Here is a 19,076-nt window from a genome sequence, read left to right as displayed (position 1 = left end):
AGAAACAGCATAATGAAAACAACAGATTCTGTAAGATAAATGTCATACTTTTATGATTTAGGGCATTGGATTCTACACATGATTCCAAGAATAAAATGAAAATTAAAGCTCCAATTCTGCAAACACTTACAAGGTGTTTAGAGAATTATGTCCATATATGATTTGTTCTTATGCATGAGTGCATATGGTGAAAAACAGCCTCCTTTACTGAAATCAAGTGTTTATTAGATGCATCCAATAGCTGTATTGGGCAAATCAAAGCATCCAATTTAGCAGAGAAAATAATCTACTAATACGGTAGCATGAATACAACTTCCACTTCATTCTTTCCATTAATTGTTGTTTGAACAGGGGTGGCTCTAGATATTTTGCCACCCCAAGCACGGCAGGCAGGCTGCCTTCGGCGGCTTGCCTGCGGGAGGTCCCCGGGCCTGCGGATTCGGCGGCACGCCTGCTGAAGGTCCACTGAAGCTGCAGGACCAGCGGACCCTCCACAGGCAAGCCGCCGAAGGCAACCTGCCTGCCGCCCTCGCGGTGACCAGCAGAGCGCCCCCCCCCCCCCCGTGGCTTGCCGCCCCAGGCACAGCTTGGTGTGCTGGTGCCTGGAGGAGTCCTTGTGTTTGAAAAGCTTTTTGAGCTTCTGAGAGGCAAAGCATTACTTGTTGTTATTATTATCATAAAGATTTTGGATCTTTATCTATATACTTCTTCTGTATAGAAGAAAAGATTCAGAAAGCCAGACAAGACTTATAAACCAGAGTTAAGGTTTTTAAAAATGCCGTAGCGAATCTGTTTTCTAAATTGCTCATCTAATCTTTATTTTCACTTTTGCCAAACTGAGGGACAGCTAAGCAAACCTTGCACAAAGAATCTGAATAAATGGCAGTTGAGTAACACATTAAGGAAAGAGCAGAGATGAAAAAACTAATCGTAGTGCCTAGTTCTGCCCTTCGGAGGATTTGCTTTTGTAGGTGGGAAATCTTCCTAGATATTCATGCACAGTGAAGGCAGTATAATTTGCCTGGTATGCTGATTTCACTGTCAGAAGATCTGTGTGGGATTTCTTTTTCTGGGTTGTAGTCTAAACCCTTCATGATGCTTGAATCATTATGTTAATTTACGCATGTACTGACAGTTTGAAAGACAGAAACATCTATCCCTTCCACTCACTTCATACAGATCAGTAAAACTAGGAGCTGGAGAAATTCCTTTAGACTGAAAAATTACAAAATAGGCAATAAGTTTTAAATATGAAGTCTAACAATTGTGATAACATTTTGTGACTGTTTTTTGGAAGATACCAATACAAAGTCACAAGAGTTCAATCAAGTCTCTGAAAGCAGACTGTTCAGAGTCATTACTACTAATACGCTGGACCAGCCACAACTGCGGTCTCTGTTTTCTTGTGCTACCCCCTCCTCATTGCCATGGGATGCTGCCTACTCCAAATGGAGGGAGGGAAGAGGCAGGGAGAAGCATAGCTGTAGCCTTGCCACCACATTTACATAACCTAGCAGGATTATCAGGATGCATGGGTGGAAAGCATACTGCACCTTCATAAGGTGGCTGTGCAGAGTGACTTAGGCCTTGTCTACACTGGCAAGTTTCTGCGCAGTAAAGCAGCTTTCTGCAGTGTAACTCCCGAGGTGTACACACTGCCAAGCCACTAATGTCTTGTCTACATTACCTGCTGGATCGACGGGCAGCGATCGATCCAGCGGAGGTCGATTTATTGCATGTAGTCTAGACGCAATTAATTGACTGCCAAGCACTCTCCTGTTGATTCTGGAACTCCACCAGGGCGAGAGGCACAGGCGGAGTCGATGGGAGAGCATCAGCTATTTGACATACTGCAGTGAAGACACCACGGTAAGTAGATCTAAGTAAGTCGACTTCAGCTACATTTATTCATGTAGCTGAAGTTATGTAACTTAGATCAATTCCTCCCTCCCCAGTGTAGACCAGGCCTTAGTGCGCAGAAACTGTGCAGTTGTAGCACTGTTAAAAAAAAAACAAACAAACACCAAAAACCCGAGGCATACAGCTTTCTGCGCCAGGGCTACAGCACTGCAGTGCCAGTGTAGACACCTTGGTCAATTACAATGCTGCAATTGGACTCAGGAGGTGTCCCCACAATGCCTGTTCTTGGCTCTCTGGTCATCGGTTTGAACTCTACTGTCCTGCCCTCAGATGACCAACTGTGAGCCCCACCCCTTAAATTTCTTGAGAATTTTGAAAGTCCCCTTCCTGTTTGCTCTATGATGCGTGCAGTGGTCTCAGCGCATTTTTCCAGGTGACCATGCCTGCTCCACGCACTAGGTGATCCCCCGCTTGAAGCAATGTCGAACTGCTAGACCTCATCAACATTTGGGGAGAGGTGGCTGTCCAGTCCCAGCTGCGCTCCAGCTGTAGGAATTATGATACCTACAGACAGATTTCATGATGCGTGACAGAAAAGGGCCATGACCAAGACACACTGCAGTGCAGGTTCAAAGTGAAGGAGCTGCGGAACGCTTACCCCAAGGTGCAAGAGACAAATCACCCTCCCAGTGCTGCATCCATGAGCTGCTGGTTCTACAAAGAGCTGGACGCAATACTCGGTGGTGACCCCACTTTCACTGCGAAGGCCACTGTGGATACTTCGGTGGCTTGTGTGCCAGTTGAGATGGACCAAGCCAGGAGGAGGAAATCTTGAACAAGGATGTGGTGCGGGAGGGGGACCCAGAGGCAAAGGATGACTTGGATGTCAGAGATGCATGCAGTCAGGAGCTCTTCTCTACCCGGGAGGAGGCTAGGCAGTCACAGCTGTCAGAGCTTGGCAAAGCAAAAACAGGAGAGGAAGCCCTTGGTAAGTGGATTTGATTTTGGGAATCTCTGAAGCGAGTTTTTGGGGGCTAGAGGGTTGTAGAAAGCAGACTTGTGTCTGTATGATGCATGTACCACCACGTGCCTAGTCTGAGCGGCAGAACAAGGTGTTGATTGATTTCCTCACTTCACAGGAATCTGCCTCAGATCTCCACAAAACTCTCATGGAGATATTGGGCAATCCGCAGCTGCAGGTTCCTTGGCAAAGCTGCTTTGTTTCTTGCCCTATTAAGGGTAACTTTCCTGTGCCATTCTGCCATCACTGGGGGGAGAGGGACAACCATTGCTGCACACAGGTGAACCGCATAAAGGCCAGGGCGTAAGCCTCAGTCTTGGAGAAGGCCCTCCCTTGATTCACTGCTCACCCTCAGCAGCGAGATATCTTCCATAATGAACTCAGCCTGTGGAAAATGTCTGGACAGTAATGACTATCAGCACCCTCCCACCCCCCGTACAGTGCTGGCTCTCCCCAAGAGCCACGTGCCCAGTGGGCAGCATGGTCCTGGAACACTGATTTCCCTTGCACCTATGACTACTCATCATTTTGGGGTGTTGTGCTTGCCTGAGGTCACCCAGTTAGTGTGAATAGTGGCTGTGTTTTCAATCACTGAATCAGTGGTACATGTATTGCAAACAATACTGCTTCTGTAAAATGTTGCATTGTGGCTTCACAGATATGACCTTGGGAGCCCAGCCTCCCTCTTTGTTATCGCTGGCTGAACGGCTGTGCAGAATTAGAAAGCGGCCATGAAAAACTAAAGAGGACTTTCTGCATGATGTCATGATCAGGAAGCCCATTGCTGCAAAACCATCCATGATGTCCTTCACATTGCTCAGAGTCACAGTGCTGCATAGCAGGAGGTGATTAACAGCCTTGCACACTTGCATGACAATGGCTCCTGTGTTGGATCTCCCAACTCCAAATTGATTCCTGACTGACTGGTAGCAATCCATCCACTTCTCCACTGTCATTGAGGCTCTCATTTTGGTGTCCCTGTGCTGGAGGGCTGGGGCGAATTCTGCACACAATCCAGGAATGTGTCCTTTCACGTTGAAAATTTCTGCAGCCACTACTCATCATCCTAAACCTGCATGGCAATGCGATCCCACCAGTTGGTGCTGTTTCTTGGGCCCAGAATTGGCACTCCATCATCTCTAGCTGCTCCGTGAGTGCCACCAGCAACCTTGAATTGTTTCTCTCTCTGTCCCACAGTGATCTATTCTCCAAGGAATTGTCACATTCCCCGTGGCTCCTCTTGCACCTCTGCAAATCCTTCAGGATCAAGCGCCTTACTATTCATATAACAATGATATCAGGCAGTTATCATATGAAGGTTTGTGTTTAGATACAAAATACTTGCAAATATACAAGTGAAAAGAAACTTATGCCATCCTATGCATCTGAGAAACAACAAAGGGTTTCACCTTTAAGTAACCAATATAATCTATAAAATATATCCCACCATAAATGTTCTCCAGATTGAAAGAACGTATTCTTAGTGTGTTTACAAGGAAATCAGTTTCAACAAGCATATTTCTAAAATTCATTGTGTGGGTTTAACTTACGGTGGTTCTTTCCAAAAAAGGAGGGCTAAAAGATCCACTTTTATTAGTAGGGTGTGTTATCAGAACTATAAACCAAAGCATTACTTCTTTTTGGAATTTCTGAATGAAAACAGCCTCTCATCTTTTACACAACCAGTACTCTTTCTCAAACATAAAATATCTTACAAAGTCTGTTTTCTTGGGGAAAAAAAAATCATATTGATACCAAGCTGATATCTTATACAAAAGGGATTTGTCCTGTTCTTTGATGAGGCACTCAGATGGGTTTGTTTGTTTGTTTTGAACAAATGGTTTCTAGATTTGCAGTATATTCATAATTTCTAATTACAGACTCAGCGAATATTCTATACAAAGCATGAAACACAATATATTTTATATACATCTTTCAAAACGTAATATTAAAGAAAATAGTACAGAATATTAAAGCAAAATAGAAATTATAAACCTGCATTCCATAGACTGTATAAACACACTTGGAGATGATAAACTTGGATCTATAACCAAAAAGAGGTTATTTTTCTGACGTTTGCTTGTCCTTGGGAGACAAAAAGCAGAGCCTTTGGTATTTCTTTGATGAGTTTAAACATTTTGTAACATAACTAGCTAAACATTATATATTGTTATATTTTCAAGCATCCTGGCTATAACATACTTGTAGCTATACCTTAATATTCAGTAAAGACACAAATATGCACAACCTATATAAAAGTTATAGTAATTTTATTTATCTTATTTTTGCATCAATATGGATGTGTGTCTCTCAACACCATCATGTAATGATGTGGATAATTATAGGCATGTCAGTCAGATGTTGATTCTAGGCAAGATAATGGAGCAGCTGATATGGGACTTGATTAATAAAGAATTAAAGGAGGGTAATATAATTAACGCCAATCAACATGGGTTTATGGAAACAGATCCCAACAGATTAACTTGATATCTTTGTTTGGTGAAATAGCAAGTTTGGTTGATAAAGGTAACAATTTGACTTAGTACCACACAACATTTTGATTAAAAAAACTAGAATAATATAAAATTAACATGGCACACACTAAATGGATTAAAAGCTGGCTAAATGATAAGTCTCAAAACTGTAAACAGGGAAAACTGTAATTGTAAATGGGGAATCATCACTGAGTGGGTATGTTGCTATTGGGATTCCACAGGGATTGGTTCTTGGTCCTATGCTATGTAACACTTGTATCAATGACCTGGGAGAAAACAAAATCATCACTGATAAAATTTCCACATGACAAAAATTGGGGAAGTGGTAAATAGTGAAGAGGATGATACAGAGAGACGTGGATCTCTTGATAAACTGGCACAAGCAAGCAATATGTGTTTTTAATATGGCTTAATGTAAATGTACACATGGAGGAACAAAAAATGTAGGCCATACATACAGGAAGCTGCACTCTATCCTGAGAAGCAGTGACTGAAAAAATACTGGGGGTCGTGGTGTATAATCAGCAGAATATGAGTTTCCAGTGCAATGCTGTGGCCAAAAGAGTTAATACAGTCCTGGGATGCTTAAACATGAGAATCTCTAGCAGGAGTGGAGAGAGATTTTTTACCTCAGTATTATGTACTGGTGTGACCATTGCTGGAATACTGCTTCCAGTTCTGGTGTCCACAGTTCAAGAAGGATGTTGATAAATTGGAGCCATGAGAATGATTAAAGGACTAGAAAACATGACTTATATTGACTGACTCAAGAAGCTCAATCTATCTAGCTTAAAGAGAAAGTTGGGGGCTGACTTGATTACAGGCTGTAAGTACCTACATCAGGAACAAAGATTTGATAAAAACTCTTCAGTCTAGTAGGGAATACTATACCATGATCCACTGGCTGGAAGCCAAAGCTAGACAAATTTAGAGTGAAAATCAAGTGCACATTTTTAACAGTGACAGTAGTTAACCATTGGAACAATTTACACTCATGGTGGTGTCTCCATCATTGGCAATTTTAAAATCAAGATTAGATATTTTTCTAAAAGATACATTCTAGGAATTACTTGGGGGAAGTTCTATGACCTGTGTCATAGATGATCACGTTGGTCCCTTCTGGCTTTGTAATTTGTGAATCTACGTATGATTTTATATATTTGGATAATAATAGTTACATTATACACACACATACTGCATAACAGAGTGACTATTCCACATACGCTGTTTTAAGTTTATCTGAAAAGCAGTACTTCCCCATAATCATATATGTAAATCCAATCAGGGATAATGTTGTAGGAGAAAAATCTCTTTCCTGAGAATATTATAAACTATACAGCAAAACAGGCTGGAAAACAGGTTTCCCAGGCCAAGAGTATTTGAGATTTCAAAAAAAAAATACCCAAGATGTTTGAAAATATTTCATAAGAAAATGAGACAGCAAAAGTGCATGCTGTCACCCTGGTTTGAGAGTCATCTTCAAATCTGCCAGGGACTTGAACCCATGCCTCCTATATACAAGCTCACTTTCTCTCTTTGACTCATTTGACTAGCAATTTCATCCTGGACCCAAGAAATACTTCCTGACAAAAGTTTTATCAAAATTGGGACATTCCTGCAAGTTTTGGTTTTGATGAATCAGCATTTTCTGATGAAAAGCTGTTTTGTCAAAAAATTCCTGACCAGCTCTCCTCTACAAGTTTCCAGCCTCAGCAGTCCCCTTTTTCTGAAAACTCAGTTCCCCTTCCTCTCTTACAGTTCTTGCCTCCTTCCATGTTACAAATGCAGAAGTTTCTCATACGTTGTCCTCCTCTAACGCCTCCACTTGCTCAGGTGACCTAATCCATCTCCTGATCTCCCTCACACTCTGTCTCAAACCCTCCCCTCCCTTATACTCTTCTTTAACCTCTCACTCTCCCATGGCTCAGTCACAAATATTAGTAGTTTATGTGATGAAACATCAGTTAATAGTATACAACTGGAAATTATGGAGAACAAATGGCAAACATAAAAACAAAAAACCCTAAAAAAACCCATAGCAAAAATACTAGAATAGGAATTAAGTGCTAATCACCTCATAAAAATACTTTACAGTAGTAATAGAGAAGGTGCTGTATGTCTTCTGATGTGTAAGGAGCAGACAGTTTGAGGTCATCCTGGCAAAATAAGACTAGCTGAGAGAAAATGGATCCTGCATAATCGGACCACATTTTTTAATGGAAGTAAATTTGATTTCTGAGAGCAGTGCTGGCTTCCACTGTCACAACCTACGAGCACTGTTGTAGGCCTGCTTCCTACTTCCAATTTAGATCTACTGAAAAACATCAATGAGCTGAAGGGAGCTCACTGGGGCTTGTGGGATCCCCTTGTTAACAGAGCTGCCTGCTGGGCCCTGTAAAGGAGAACCACAGCTTTCATTATTTAAAAAGAGTGTGGATGAAATCCTGGCCCAACTGAAGTCAAGGGCAAAACTCCCATTGACTTTTATGGGCCAAGATTTCACCCTAGGTTCTTGAAAAAGTAAACTCCAATGCAAAACATATGCTAAGTTGGAAAGGAATACACAGCTGGGCTCCACTTCTCTAACAGTCAGCTCTTGGCAAGGTAAACAGTTCGAAACTTTCCAATCTCTTGTCATTAGAGCGTTTCTATGTCCCAATCATTACCATGAACCATTTGTTTGTGACCCTCACCTTTACTTGTGCTATATCTAGTTTGAGGTGGGGTAACCAGAACTGCACATTGTATTCCAGATAAGGCACATCATTTATATAATTACATCACAACTGGATGCACTGGGAGAGTGTAATTTAAAAGGACTGAACATGAGGCAAGGAGTCAGTTGGCACGCATAATAAATAAAAAAATACATAGAAGTTTCCTTTTCAATGACTACATAGCGCAAGACTGATTTAGAGGGAAAGTTAAACTGGAGAAACTTTAGTATAAGTGCAGTAGACACATCTGTAAAGGCTCTCATTGCAATAAAGTAGGGTTAGAATTAATCTATTCTTATCTGTCTTTATTCTGCTAACCCACTTTCCTAGACACGGTTTTTTAACTACAGGGTGGGTAATGCACACTGTGGGGGTGTGATTCTAAAGCACTCTACTGTGGTTTGCATAAATCAGTCCATGTAGACCTTGCTGGTGCATGCTAAAGATTCCCTAGTGCACTTTACCATAGTGCTGTAGTATCAGTTAATGTACAACACATTACAGTGCTTTAGAAATCTCACCCCCATAGAACGCATTACTTCTGGTGTAGACAAGCCCTCAGTTTTCTTTAAGTAGTAAAAAAAAAAAAAATCCTGTTAAAGTATATTAAATCCATTCATAATAGAGTTTATGCTACCAATAGGCTTATTCACAGTTGTGTGTATTTTAGAGACATGTAAATAGCTTAAACTGTATGTTCAAAATATGTCATATGGGAGGCAGCTGATGACTTAGGAGACTGGTGATGACTTTAAGAAATTGATATGAGCCTTTTATACTTACATTGTCAATAGCATCCAGATTAGTTCGGGTGTAAAATTTTGATGGCCCTATCTGGAATGAGTTTGGTCCTGTTCTCAGTGATCGGAGTCCAGTCCAGTTCTCAATGATACATGTCCACATCACCAAACTTACCATTGCAATAAACATTAATTGGCACCTTGTTGACATCTCAGCAAACACACATGCACACACACACACACACACCCACCCACCCCACCGGTATTTGGGATGGACATGGAGATGAACAATATTATCATTCGTAGAAGCACTCCTCCTAGCTCAACTGTTGAGGCATGCTGGTCTGGCACTATGGAAAAACTTGCTTCGCCTCTCTAGGGCTTTCAACCATATACATTCCATAAATTCTAAATATACACAGCTATGCAAATGCACTCCTGACCTCCATGGATATAGATGTCTGTCAAGCAGTGGACCCAACAAAGGAGAAGACCTGATTTAAGGAAGCCACGGAGGGAGTGGTGGGGATTGCCAGGAAAAAAGTTGGGTGTAGAAAAGGAATCCCACTGTTGCCTGGATCCTCTACCCTGCACAAAGGACTTTCACTAGACATTTCAAGTGCAGTTGTAAGTGCAGCCCTTAGATACTAATGTGAAGGATGGTTCAGAAAACTAAAGCTGCACAAATTTGCTGGATGGGTCTCTATGTTGTAAATAAAAGCAACACACAAATCCTTTGTTATGGAATGAAGAAGAGAATAGGATCTTTTTTTCTGCATGTAAATATTTTGTGTTACTTTTCTATAAAGTAGCTAAAATTCTGGAAAAAAAACAGTTAATGCATAATAAGTTTGACATTTCAGTTTTAAGATGTGCATCTGTTTAAATGCCAGTGCATGCACTAAAATAAAACCTTAAATCATCCGAACTACAAATGCCATATGTCATTACCAACTCTATTAGACATTACAAACAGCATGCCTCAGAGAGTAGTTATGGATCTTGTCACTGCCATCATTTACCAACATTTTTTAAATTAAAAATGGAGGCTCTGTAGTTATTGGTTCAGAACAAACTTGTCAGAAAGAGTTTGATGAGAACACCTTCTTTCCAAAATTACAAATGAGGATTTATCAGCAGCAAATGCTAGGATTATTATTGTTATAATGGAAGTTAAGTGTACCCTACAGAGGACTAGATTCAATAATAGTGCCATTTAGCTTCCACAGCACAGAAATTGGATAGAATTTTTATTGAATCTCTTCCCAAATTAGCAACTGAAAAAAGAGATGAGCCTGAGACAAAACTCAAAGTTAAAGCAACTACTAATGCTGGGGACATCTGGACCCCAACTCTGCTTCTAGCTCATTTCTCTGTGCTGTGCCAAATCAAAGCTGGGCCCCACTGAAGTCAATGAGAGTTTTACCATTGACTTCAATGAGGCCATAATTTCATCCTCAGACTTGAGAAAATGTGGCTCTTTATTCAAATCTGAACTTTACAGCTTGCATGGGTGGTGGGCCAGATTAAAAAAAAAACAATATCCCAGGGTGTTTTCCAAAAAACCACCCACACACCTACCTCTGGCTGGAGCTTTATTTCTCCATCTTTTGAAACTGGCTCAGATTCTATCCCAAGTAAAACACAGTTGCATAAGAAATAAAAGCAAAACAAAAATGGGTTATATACCCATAACGTTTTGGCCTCTTCCAAGACTTTCTGTAGTGTGGTGGAAGGGTACTGCTTATATAGTCCCCTTAAATCCCAGCATACTTTGCCACAGGCTATGACTACTGTCACTGTTACTTGGGAAATGCTTGTTAGCAAACCCTACTCTCTTGCACCTCGATGAGAGACTGACTGGGAACTAACAGGATCCAGCTTTGTCCCTCACTATTAAAGGCACAGGAGCTCTAGTGCATCTGCCTCATGGAATTTAGGTTTCAGGCCCTAAAAACAGAACCAGCAGTTTTTTCAAACTGCCTCTCTGTTTCTCAGTGAACTTGCCCCACACAAGTATGGTTCCTGAAACAGCATAGTACTGGCCCAACAGTATATATTATACCTACATGCAGCTATATGAAGGCTAAACAATCTAAACTATCAAATAGGTTTGTACTGATACAACACATTTGTGCAGAGTTCGAGAACCCATTCGACTGTACTGGAATATAGAAATGAAAATGCCATGCAAAGGTTGCAATAGGTTTTAAACCACATCTTCAAAGGAAGGTGGCCCCCATTACATCACCAAAGAGCCATTTATTTTCAGAGAATAAAATTAGTTACAGTTTGATCCCAAGGGAAAGATCCTGGTTACCAACATTTAAGTAGTCAATAGAAGTAGCTCAGTAATGAATTAAGCTATCTTTTAAACCAGGTACCAGTTAGAGACAATGGAGGATTGTACACAATGCATAATAAGAGAAAGGTTAGCAGAGAAAAACAGAGAAAACTAACTGGTTGGAATAAGAAGAATTCTTCTGAGAGAAGGTACCTTTACTCTCTGAGCATTAGCATTATCTCTTGGAAATAAATATAGTCTCAAAACCATTATAAAAATTATTCTGTAAGCTCACAGACCAAGTCATAACAAAATTAATTCTATTGTGTTGACTGGAAATGCTGTTTTCCTGGCAAACAAATATTTAATCATCATATTGGTTTCAAAAACAAGAGGTGTTCAAGGGATCTTAAAACAGGAAAAATTCTAAAATCTGATTCTAATGTTGGTGGTAAAAAGACAGTTGAATCTACAGCAATGCCAAATACCTGATAACAATTAAGCCTTATAGTCACAAAACTGAACTCTCAATGGACACTAAGAAGTTTGCAAATATCACATACTGCAAGAAATAAAACAAAGTTTCTAAATTCCCAAGACTTATTGAAGTTAATGGCAAAACTCCCATCAATTTCAATAGGGTCAGGATTTCATTTCCTGTCTTTAACAGCATAGGGGCTTGAAAATAATTGAGGTATTCACTTTGGAAGGACAAACAATTTATCCATAAGGAGAGCTACTGTTTATCATGTAAGATACTTGGAATCCTCATGAGTGAAGGCAATGAGGCTGTCATAAACACATAATTAAGGGTTAATGTCTCTTTTACCTGTAAAGGGTTAACAAACAGGGAACCAAACACCTGACCAGGGGACCAATCAGGAGACAAGATACTTTCAAATCTCGGTGGAGGGAAGCCTTTGTTTGTGTTTTTTGGGTTTGGCTTTGTTCTCTCTGGGATCTGAGAGTGACTGGACGTACTACAGACTCTAATTTTCTATTCAAGTAGTAAGTACAAGTAGAAAGGCGGTTTAGTCTTTTTAATTGGTTTTCTTTATTTGCAAATGTGTATCTGGCTGGAGAGGTCTAATGTGTATTTGGCTGGAAGTATTTTAAATTGTATTTCTACTGGAGGAGGCTTTTTCTCCAGTTTCTAGAAGCTGACAGACCCTGTAATATTCCATCTTGAATTTACAGTGATTTTCTTTATTCTTTTTTTCTTTTATTAAAAGTTTTGCTTTTAAGACCTGTCTGATTTTTTCCCCTTGTTTGAGGCTCAAGGGAATTGAGTCTGTACTTAACAGGGAGGGAGAAGGGTGAAATCCCTTTGTTTTAGATTCACAGAGCTTGAATCTGTATATCTCTCCAGGAGCCCAGGGAGGGAACACCTGGAGGGGAGGAGAAGCGGAGGGAAATGGTTTATTCCTCTGTGTTGTAAGACTCAAGGAATTTGGGTTTTGGGGTCCCCAGGGAAGGTTTTGGGGGGACCAGAGTGTATCAGGCACTGGAATTCTTGATTGGTGGCAGCTTATCAGATCTAAGCAGGTAATTTAGCTTAGAGGAATTCATGCTAGTATCCCAACTTTTGGACTCTAAGGTTCAGATTGGGGAAAGATACTATGACAGAGGTCCAATGGTAATTCCTTTATGCTGGATATTGGTATGTTAGGTGCTTCTAAGGCAAGTCAAAGCAGTTGGGCTAGTCTTCTGAGATATTTCCGTTAACACAGTAACATTTCATTAGAAAAAGAATGAAAAAAGATAAATTTGTTTGAATATATGATTAGTCAAGGTGGAGTTTTGCTATTCCTCTACCTAACCCAATGGATTATAGTATCAAGGTAAAGGAATTATCAAGAGCAGCCCTTATTTCCTGTGAGGGCAAGTCCAAGAAGATTTGTGTCAAGGCTAATCATTTTGCTTCATTCATCATTAGGATCATGTTCCCAGTTGGTGAACTTAATTAATATTAGTCTAAATCCTGACCCTCTTGTGCTTGGGCATAAGGGAAAGTTTTGTACCTTACTTGTGTGTATGGTGACTTTGCACTGGCTTGACCAACCTTATGAGGGCTGGCTCTGCAGTTGCTCCAAGGTCTGAACCCATAATGATTCTGGAGGTGATGGAGAGTTTATGTAAATGAGATACTCATTTTTCCCTTCTCTTTCTCCCACAAATCTATCTTTAGCCTCATGAATTTGCCATGGGGAAGAAGAGGAAATTGGGTTAGGAAGAAAACATCCCCTATGAGTCGAGATATGTGGCAATCTCAGGAACGTGACCCTTGACCACAGGGCTCAAAGTCTCTAATATCACTTTGTCCGCTCTGTGGTAGAGGAACTCAGGCCAAGATGGGTCCATCTTGGCAGACAACTGCTTTTTGGGACAATGGGCCATCTGTACAAGCTGTGCGTTGTTCTACTCATTCCATCTCCTTTGAGGAGTCACTCCCCCACTGACATATAGGACTGAAAATGCAGTTTTCATGGCACAGTGACCGAGTGCTGTTATCGCTTCAACTTGGGCCCTATGGAAGCCAGCAACCTGGTCAGTTAGAACACCCAGGGCACTGGGTGTGATTAAGGTAGAAGGGAACACTTACGCCTGCTGGTAGCCCGACAAGCTAATGAGGTAATTAGCTCACCAGCTGGAGAACCCAGGAAGGAAAGGAGGCAGTATAAAAAGCTAAACCAGGGAGCAAGAAAGGTGATCTACATAATTGCTGCTATGTTGTGATGTACCTGGGGCATAGATGACAATAAAGATACTTGAAGATACTCTGGTGGACTGTGTATACTGGTTATTTCACCCAGAGGGCTTACCAGAGTTTCCAGGAGCTGAAGGGGGAGTCTACTGACAGACACACAACTAATTTTCAATATTAAACACAAGGAATCCAAACAGCCTTCTAGCTCTTTTGGTTATATTAAAGATGAAGAAGTAAACCATCCTTCAATTGTCCCACAACAGAGCTCCACATTAAATTGGGGGCTGTCCCATAACGGGGAGACAGTCTATAATCTATGGATTTCATGCATCCTAAAAACCATCTCAGCAGGTCTATGAAATACTTTTCTATTGATATTTTATAATGTAGTAATTTTTTGCACACCTACACTTACCGTAGGTAGCAGCTACAGTATAAATGACAAGTGCATACGCATCCTTGCAAAACTAGTCCACAAGTCCTGTCAGTCTCATTGATCAAGAAGTAAATAAATACAGAAGAGAGATGTCCCAGAAAGTCTTCCTCTCTATAAGGAGAATACATGACTCTTTTCAACAGTAATTTGTCAGCTGTGTACATTTAGGACACTCAAGAGATCGGAATTCTAGTCCTGGCTCTTCCACTTACTTTTACAAGTCACTTGATTTCTCTCTGTCTCCCCATCTGTAGGATTTGGATAATTACATTGCAACCTTTCTAGGAATATTGTAGTTAGTTATTGTAAAGTGCTATATAGGTACTAAGTATATTTATAAAGTTTTATTAATGAAATATGGTTTAGATATGCCTCCAGCATCAACATTGGTTGATCTGGGCACAAGTTTCCTTTTGGTGTTGGACATTTTTAAATATTATTTATTCAATTTTGCCCATATGGAGTTTTGTTTCTGTTTTGTTTTTATAAACGAGAAGAAATTATTAACTTTAAAAAGTTCACTATTTTTATGTTACCTCATATATAATTCATAGAAGATTTAGATAGCAGTAACTACTGGCCTAATCAGACAAATAATCAAGGAAGTGAGACTGGACAGATGATTAGCAATAGATCATTTCCTTGTAGATTATTGACATGATACAGACACTGGTGTGCTGAGACAACTGTCTATACTGCTGGCCAATATTGTTTCATTCCGTCTGCATTGATCTGCTGTGTCTTATTTTATACATAGATTGTAAACTCCTTGGGACAGGGACCGTCTTTTTGTTGAGTGTTTATACAGTGTCTAGCACAATAGGTTGCTAGTTCATGATTGGGGCTCCTAGGCACCAAAACAAATAATAATAATAAAGATGATGATGATGATGGTGATGAACTGGATAATGATTTTCCTCTCTGATGTTCAAAAACCATTTTCATTACAAATATTAGTGGTTTGGTCTATTATTCATAAATTACCCTCTAAAGGTACATGGAATTTGACCATCAGCAAAGCCTGTGCAACATAAGAACATAACATAAGAATAGCCATACTGGGTCAGATCAAAGGTCCATCTAGCCAAGTATCTTATTTTCTGACAGTGGCCAATGCCAGGTGCCCAAGAGGGAATGAACAGAACAGATAATCATCAAGTGATCCATCCCCTATTGCCCATTCCCAGCTTCTGGCAAACAGAAGTTAGGACACCATCCCTGTCCATTCTGGTGAATAGCCATTGATTGACCTATCCTCCATGAACTTATCTAGTTCTTGTTTGAACCCTGTTATAGTCTTGACCTTCACAACATCCTCTGGCAAGGAGTTCCACAGGTTGACTGTGCGTTGTGTGAAAAAATACTTCCTTTTGTTTGTTTTAAATCTGCTGCCTATTGATTTCATTTTTATTTAATGTAATTTGTAGATACTTTGTTTTTTAAAAGACTACATGAAAATAAAGTTGTTTAGATTGCAGAATCAAGTACTTGGAAGTTAGCAAGTTCCATATTTATGGTTGCCACCACAACCTTCATTTTGCCTGTTTGTGCATTATGCTACAGTCTTTAGTTTCATGATCACATACTATTTTTCCACAGGACTCCTGCCTCATGCAGCGTTGCACTTCCTAACATTTTAGTGCTTGACTTTGCAACCTAAATAACTTTATTATAATGTAGTTTTGTATGTGCCGTTTTAAATAAAAAACACAAGGCTGAAAAAGATTGGGCTTTTTTGGAAATCAGCAGCACATAACTTTTCACGGTGTGTTATATCTTCATACCCAAACAGCAAAACAGGTACTTTCATTGTAAAAGCAGCAAAGAGTCCTGTGGCATCTCATAGACTAACAGACGTACGTATGTCTGTTAGTCTATAAGGTGCCACAGAACTCTTTGCTGCTTTTACAGATCCAGACTAACATGGCCTCCCCTCTGATACGTTCATTGTAAAGGAAGACTTTCTTAAGTTTAGATAAACAAAACAAGAACAAAACACAGAAAAAGAACAAATACAATTAAAGTGTCCATAAGAAAGCACAGTGTATGTTTAAAGCCGCAAATTTCAGCATAACATAACCACTGTATTTGCAGGCTTGACAATGTTCTTAATAACTTAGAAAGTATAGTATAATGAAAATAAAGGCATGACTGTTTCAAGCTGCACAAATTTCTACAAGACATTTGAGTGCTTTGAGATCTACTGATGAATGGTGATTTATAACAGCTAGATATTACTATTATTGTTATGTTATTATTGCAGAGCTCTACTAGTGTAGGAATTTTCTGCAGTGCTGCACCATTACAACCCTAGTTTGTCATAGAAATAAATGATAATAGCTTTGCAATTAATTAACATCCTGATATAACTATTAGCAATCAAATAAATGTAAGAAAAGAGCTTGAGCATTTTCTGTGGCCTATGGGCAATGAACAGATTTCTGAAAAATACTGCAGAATATCATTTGATTTTACTTTACTACATTAAAGATTTTCAATTTTGTTAGCAGGAACACTTCTTCCTTTACCAAGTACCTGGTATAATAAAAGGAGAGAGAGAAACAGTGAAGGATGAATCAGTAGCAAGATAGCAGATATATAAGGCACATGTCTGTTCTAAATATTCAGTTAGGAAAAAAATGTGTGAATATGGGCACTGGTCCATACCATATGCAGCAGAGAGAGAGAGAGAAACTGAGACTGGAAGGAGATCAGAAACAGGTGCCCCACTGAGGGGCACTCCAACTGATATCTCAGGAGGCAAGCGAGCAGATTGCCTATGAGGCAATACAACCTACTATTGATAAAGCACATGAAAAGGTTGCAAAATACAAAAAAAACCATGCTGTGGTCTGCCCAGACCTGTGCTGGACTTGAAACATTTTAACATGTAGGGGTCATACCAAGGGTTATGAAGACTAAGGCAATATAGAGCTGGCAAATTCCCAATCCCAGCATAACCTTCCATTACACTAAGGTGTTCCTAGAACTGTACAAAACTCTCTAAGCTACAGTGCTTGAGGGCTGAAGAGTGTCTGATGTGATTTTTCACTCACTGAGCAGCTTTTTCCACTCTATCTGCAAGTTTTAATAAATCCCCGAGTGTTCAATATAAAACCCTGCAGCGTTTCTATTACAGAAGAGACCTGGACAAATCACAGGGCTATTTTAGCTCTTGCTCCTTCTCCAATCAATGGTACAAAATGTATTTTGCCAGTTAAACAGGCAGAACCACAGGGTATCAACACATAAATGAGACAATGGTGTTTGGTGGAGGGATTTAAATTTATTAGGAACTGGGGAACCTTTTGGGAAAGGTGAAGCCTATATAGCAAGAATGGACTCCACCTAAACCAAAACATAACCAGGTTGCTAGCATGTAAAATTAAAAAACAGTTGTAGAGGAGTTTTTAAATTAAAAGCTGGGATGGGGGGCAGGCGTATATGGAGATATGGAGGAGCACAAGTTTCGGACAGATACATCCCTTAGGGGAGGATTTATTAAAAGGGGATACTTGATAGTCTAGGAAAGGGGAGAGGACAGAGGCTGGTAAAGTACAAGCAGGAACTGAAGAGAAATAGTCAAATGAAAAAAAAAAGAGTCCCGTTCAATTACATCACATGAAGGCAGACAACTAAATATTGACAAATTTTATAAGTTCTTGTATACAAATGCAAGAAGTCTAAATATTGAGATGGGTGAACTTGAGTGCCTGATATTAAATGAGGATATTGATATAATAGGCATCACAGAAACTTGGTGGAATGATGATAACCAATGGGACATGATAATACCATGGTATGAAATATATAGGAATGACAGAGTAGGTCATGTTGGTGGGGGAGTGGCACCACATCTGAAAGAAAGCATAGAATCAAAGTCTCAAATGAATCAAACTGTACCACAGAATCTCTGTGGATAGAAATTTCATTCTTGAATAGTAAGAACATAGCCAGGGCCGGCTCCATGCACCAGCATTCCAGATTGGGGCGGCAATCTGCAAGAGGCGGCAGTCCCTGCGTTTTTGCCCCCAAGCAGCATGCTGAATTGCCTCCGTGGATGGCAGGGGCAGTCCGTGTGCCGCAGCAATTTGGCAGCAGCTTCTATGTTCAGGTGTCCATGGCGGTGCAGTTTCTGTCTTCCGGCTGAAGACAGAAGCTGCCGCCAAATTGCCGTCACCGTGGAAACGTGCATACCACCCTAATGGCACATGGACTGCCCCCGCCGTCCACGGCGGCAATTCAGCATGCTGCTTGGGGCGGCGAAAACAGTAGAGCCGGCCCTGAACATAGCAGTAGGAATCGACTACCTGACCAGGATGGTAATTGTGATTGTGAAATGCTCAGGGAGATTAGAGAGGCTATAAAGGCAGAAAACCCAACAATAATGGGGGAATTCAACTAGCCCCATATTGACTGGGAGCATGTCACCTCAGGATGGGATGCAGAGAAAAATTTCTAGACACCATTAATGACTGCTTCTTAGAGCAGCTAGTCCTGGAAGCCACAAGGGGAGAGCCAATTCATGATTTAGTCCTAAGTGGTGCACAGGATCTGGTCTAAGAGGTGAATATAGCTGAAACATTTAGTAATAGTGACAATAAAATAATTACATTGTATATCCTATGGGGGGGAAATACCAAAGAAACCCACCAAAGTAACATTTAACTTCAAAAAAGGGAACTATACAAAAAAAGAGAAGGCTAATGAAATAGAAGTTAAAAGGAACAGTCACAAGGGTGAAATGCCTGCAAGCTGTTTTTAAAAACACCATAATAGAGGCTCCAACTAGACGTGTACTACAAATAAAAAAAAA

The 19,076-nt window shown here is 40.3% G+C and overlaps 2 protein-coding genes across 2 annotated transcripts in view; one reads left to right on the top strand and one right to left on the bottom strand.

Annotated features, from left to right (window-relative positions):
* Window positions 1–19,076, top strand: part of LOC127044053 (uncharacterized) — a 449,887-nt gene that overhangs the window by 78,510 nt on the left and 352,301 nt on the right. The window lies entirely within an intron of this gene.
* The window catches only part of KCNH8 (potassium voltage-gated channel subfamily H member 8), a 355,845-nt gene that overhangs the window by 84,956 nt on the left and 251,813 nt on the right, over window positions 1–19,076 (bottom strand). The gene's annotated exons all lie outside the window — the stretch shown is intronic.

The sequence above is a fragment of the Gopherus flavomarginatus genome, chromosome 2, assembly GCF_025201925.1.
Source record: "Gopherus flavomarginatus isolate rGopFla2 chromosome 2, rGopFla2.mat.asm, whole genome shotgun sequence".
NCBI lineage: Eukaryota > Metazoa > Chordata > Testudines > Testudinidae > Gopherus > Gopherus flavomarginatus.
The sequence above is the reverse complement of the archived record's forward strand: the minus strand, read 5'-3'. Positions and strand labels throughout refer to the sequence as shown.